Raw genomic sequence first — 5,378 nt, forward strand, 5'->3', positions numbered from 1 at the left:
CTCGGGTGTTGCCTAATGAGGCGTGGCAACCTGGCTCAGGGACGACGCAACGACCAACCGCAAGCCGCTCGGGTCATTAGCTCACAGACACCAGTGTGGTGGATGGCAAATAGCGTTTATTGCTGAACGACACACCGTTATATAGCTTGGGTTTACAACGTCGCTTCCGTCTGCTTGCATCATGAGCTGACCGCTATTGGCTATCTAGTGAGGGGGGGGATCCTAACTATCCGTACAGCACGATATCTTCCGACCGCCAAGCCTTAACTGCCTACATTTCCCCCCTCCCTATGCCTAACGAGGTAGTCTAAAAGATCTAAAATTTTAGCTAGAAAGTGCAGAGTTTGAAAATCTAAAGTAGACGAGGTAGTCTAAAGTATAAAAATCTAAAGTATAAAATCTAAAATCTTAGGTAAAAAGGTCTAGGGTTTAAAAAGTGTAAAAATGCAAAGCTTAAAAATATACATCATTGTGCCATAATAACGAACGTAAGGCACTTTGGGTAAGTGGTAATTGAGAGGCGACTGGGCACAACGGGGTGTGACTGGAGGTAACGCTGAACAAGTACCTTCTTAGAGTAATTGTTGGTGTTCTACGAACATAATGTTGACTTTCTGTAGCCGGCTCTTGACAAACGACACGAGCCTGTTTAACAGGCAGGGTCCGAAAATTAATGCCAGCATGACCATCGCAATCGGCCCTATCAAGGTGGATATCAGGGTGGTTAGCCACGGTGAACGGTTGAACCATGACTCGAACCATCCTTGTTGGGCTTCCCTGTCTCTTTTTCTTTGAGCCAATCTCTCTCTCAGTTTGGCCATCGAATCTCTAACCACTCCAGTATGGTCGGCATAGAAGCAGCATTCCTCCTTCAAAGTAGCACAAAGACCTCCTTGTTGCATGAATAGAAGATCTAGACCCCGTCTATTTTGTAGAACGACTTCTGAAAGCGAGGAGAGGGATTTTTCTAAAAAGGTCATGGATCTTTTGATTTTTTGTAAATCTTCGTCGATGGCGGCTTGCAATTGAGACAGGTCTTGCTGCTGGGTCACCAGGGAGGTCACTCCTGTGGCCGTGCCGGCTACTCCTAAACCGAGCAGTGTCGCTATCGTCACGGCTGTCAGGATTTCCCTTTTTTGGAGTCTGTTGTCATCTTCTCCCCAGTAATGATACATTTCTTCTTCCGAGTGGTATAGGACCTTGGGAGCAATCAAAACCTGCACACAGAAATCAGCAGAATCATCAAAAAGTGCAAGGGACACACAAGGGGTTATCCCTGACTTGTGGCAGATCCACATTCCAGACGGAGACGGGATCGCCCGTTTTTGGGTTTTATCAATCGCAACGGTATTTGCACACAAAGTACTCTTCCGGTTTGCCAATGCGATATTACCGAAACACACGCCTTGGCCTCTGATTTGATTCAGGGTGATCCCTTTCCGTGGTGTGTCCCATCTACATTGGGCTGGATTGCTGTCTGATGAGTAGCTAAAGGAAACATCAAGGGCAACGCCCTCATAGAAAGGGGGATACACATCGTAACAGCCAACAAGGGTTTGTCAGATTCGGGCTTGACTGATTCAGTGATCGAAAGGTAACATCTAACACATCAAAAAACGGCTTGTCGGACAAATAGTGGCGAGTCACACTCGGTTTGGATGGTAGGGGACTGTTAGAGATCGGCCTTTGCTGGTTGTTGTTTTTGGTCATGGCATTAGGGCTAACTGTTGTGCTGCTCTTTGCTTCCTGTTTTTTAATAAGAATCATTCCCCCTCTATCTTTACCTCTTTTGTAAAATCTGACACCCCAAGTTTTTCCAACAGTCCACCCCAACTTGTCTTCACTGGTTACGTTTAACATAAGATAGAGACACCAATTTTTGATTTCCCCATAGGTTGGTGCAAATCCTGATCTCAGGGGGTCTTTTGGGGAGGTGACGCACCCGTAGGGTCCTTCTTGTATTTTTAAATATTTATCTGGTCCTGCCCCTGGCGTCCAATCTGTGGCTATAGTTTCACATCCCCAGTAGGCACAATAGTACTGGTCAGGGGCATTGCAGTAAGATCTGCCGGGGTTAGAGCTGGGGCACATGTAGTAACTTGCATCATGCGAACAGGGAAATACTGGGACTAGTTCGCAGAGTGTCACCTGAAAGCTAGGGGCCCCTGGGGTAACGATTTTTTTCAGTATCTTCTGTTCCTCCCATTGTACCAACACCCATTCCCATGGCTGTTGTTCATATGAGCCACTAGATGGCGTTACAAGCTCCAAAAGTAAAATAACACAGAAACATCGCAGCCGTCCACCACGGGGGCTGTTTTGCCGTTGTTCGGAAGTTGCCAATGTGGAGCTCCCAGGTGTGGACAGGATGCTTGTCGACTTGTCGTCTTCTCCTGTCACTGGAGCGTCCTCTCCTGCCACCGGGGTGTATGGGTTACGGAGGTGTCCGATGATCCGGTCCTGTGGACAAAAACTTAGAGTTTTCATTAGCTTTATTCTGGAGGTCCGGTTTAATGGACTTAAGCGGACACCACTTAACTCTGCCATCTTTTCTGACAGCAGCGTACCCTCATCCTGTCAGAGCTAGTTTCCATCCTTGTTCTCATTCTCCCAGCTCATTTCTAATTATGACCGGTGGGCCCTCTTCTAGCGCTCGGGTGGCCCAATGTTTCTGGGTGGGGCTATTCACTTCCTCCCCCCCGGGGAATTGATTTAGTGCTAGCAGAGCAGTTGCTAGCAAGCGTGCTTGGTCTCCCGGGGGAATGGCATTGGCAAAGCCTTCTGTTTTTGCTAATACCTCCAGTTTAGATTTCAAAGTTTGATTCACGCGTTCAACTATGGCTTGTCCTGTGCTATTGTACGGGATACCATGTGTCAGGGTGATACCCCATTTCAGAATAAATGCCTGGACTGATTTAGAAACAAAATTCGGACCGTTGTCCGTTTTGATCTGATTAGGGACGCCAAGCCATGCCATGGCCATCAGCCAATGTTGGATGGTCGCTTTGGAGTTGGTCTTAAGGTGTTGTGTAGCTACAATCACTCCGCTATATGTATCTATGGTTACCGCTAGCCACGGTCGAGGTTTTAGCAACTGACAAAGCGTGAAATCCGTTTGCCACAGCTCAGAGGCTTTAAGACCTCTGGGGTTGACTCCACTAGACCACAATGGCATTCTCTGACAGGGGGGACATGTGGCCACTATATGTTTTGCGTCAGTGACTGAAATCCCACATTTCTTTGCTAGCGCTTTAGCTCCAATATGGAGAGACTCGTGTAGCTGACGTGCATCTCTTAGCGTCCATAATCCTTTTGCAGCGGCGTCTGCTTTATTGTTGCCGGTTTGAAAGAACCCTTTGATTGGGTTATGGCTGTTGACGTGGATGGCTGATATGGTACCCTTTCGGGAAAAAAGTGCTTCTTCTAGCATTAAAGCTGCTGTGGATGTTGCCACGCCGGGCCCTGACATCGCTAGGCAAAGCTTGGCCACAAACATCGAATCAGTCACTATGTTGAGATGTTCCATCGGGAACAGTCCACACGCGAGTACCACGGCCGTCGCTTCTAGCTGTTGGACTGAAAGCGCATGATCGGTCATTTTAACGCAGTGCCATTCTCCTTCTGATTGCCATGCTGCTGCTGCAGTTGAAGTCGCTGAGGATGCATCTGTGAAGACTGTTGGTCCTTGTTGGGGTCGGTCCAAGATTTTCTGTGGAAGGTCGATGTCGACAAGTGCCAGCATTTGGGTCCAGGGAGGCTTTGTAGCGTACCGAACTTCGCCACCGAATCCGACGAGGGCTATGGCCAGGTACTCTGACGTCACTGCTGATTGTGTTGGAAGCTGTTTGCGGAAGGGCAAGTGTATCCTGGCAGGTTCAATGCCCAAGTGTCTTAAGGCGAGTTTCCTGCCTTTCATAATAAGATTACCAAGGCACTCAACTCCTGGAGAAAATGCACGTGACGGTTTTCCCAGAACTATCCATTGTATTGGTTGAGCTTTTTCAGGGGGGTCTTGGGCCAGTGCCCCTACTCCCCCTCCTTCTGTGAAGTGTGCATACAGGTCAAGTGGCACATCTGGGTTCCATCTGGCGAGCGTGCTCGACAATACCTGTTGTTCGATGAAGTCAAGAGAGTTCATTGCTTCTGTCATCAGAGTCTTTTGCTCCCATGGGTGTTTTCCTTTTAGAAGATCATATAGGGGGGCCATGGTTTCAGGAGGGATGAGGACGATGTTACAGAGCCATTGCAAGGACCCCGCTAACTGTTGCATGTCATGGAGTGTTTTGATGTGCCGACGGATTTTTATTTGGGGAGGGGTTATGTAAGAACTCGTGATCCCTATTCCCAAAAAACTCACACATGGTCCTCTTTTAATTTTTGCGCTCGCGATTTCAAACCCATTTGTTTTCAGGGTTTCCGAGACCGCTGACACTAGTTGGTCTATCTGGCTTCCTGTTGGCACGGCGATCAGAATGTCGTCCATGTATTGAATGATAGTTGCGGTCGGGTCACTGTGTCAAACCGATGCTAACGCCCGATCCACCGTGATCTGACAGATGGTAGGCGAATTGATCATTCCTTGAGGCAGCACTTTCCACTGGAAACGCAGGTTGGGGCTTTGGCTGTTTGGAAACACGACAGAAAAAGCAAACCGCTCCTTGTCTTCTTCATGCAAAGGTATCGAGAGAAAACAGTCCTTAATGTCAAGGACAGCACAAGGTTGTCCTTCTGGTATCATAGAGTTCATGGGCAGCAGCGTTTGAACAGGACCCATTGGTTGAATTTTCTTGTTTACTTCACGCAGGTCATGGAGGAGTCGAAACCCCTCGCCAGCTCGTTTGGGTATTACAAAAACTGGCGTGTTCCATGGGCTAGTGGAAGGTTCTATGTGACCTCGTTGTAGTTAGTGGTCAACTAGCTCAAGAAGAGCATCCATTCGAGGCTTCGACAGGGGCCACTGCTCAACCCAGACCGGGTCAGACGATTTCCATGTCAGTTTGATTGGTGGAAGTGGGTATGTGGCAGTGACCCTTACGGTAAATTTGTCACTCTGGCTTTTAATGAAGCTAGGGCATCCCTTCCCAACAAGGGTGGGACTCCTGACATGACGTATGGGAAGAGGGCAATAGTTTTCTCTGGTCCCTTTTCGGTATGAAGGGTTATTGCTATCAATTGAGCGCTCTTCCGAGCTCGGGTTAATCCCCCAACTCCTCCCACCATAGGAGCATTTTCTAATTTCCAACGCGGGGGCCAGTTCGTCTCGGGAATAACTGTAACGTCTGCTCCGGTATCGATCAAAAAGGGGACACTAATGGTGGTGCCATTTAAAGTATTATAAAGGGAACAAATCCCCCACACCACTGGCGGGTCATCACACT

The 5,378-nt window shown here is 48.3% G+C and overlaps 1 pseudogene; it reads right to left on the reverse strand.

The window, feature by feature from the left end:
- Nucleotides 1-572: 572 nt before the first annotated feature.
- LOC147525914 (endogenous murine leukemia virus Env polyprotein from Emv-2 locus pseudogene) lies at nucleotides 573-1,710 on the reverse strand (annotated as a pseudogene).
- Between the last annotated feature and the right edge of the window lie 3,668 nt (nucleotides 1,711-5,378).

This window comes from Tauraco erythrolophus, unplaced genomic scaffold (genome assembly GCF_009769465.1).
Source record: "Tauraco erythrolophus isolate bTauEry1 unplaced genomic scaffold, bTauEry1.pri scaffold_48_arrow_ctg1, whole genome shotgun sequence".
NCBI classification, from domain to species: Eukaryota; Metazoa; Chordata; class Aves; order Musophagiformes; family Musophagidae; genus Tauraco; species Tauraco erythrolophus.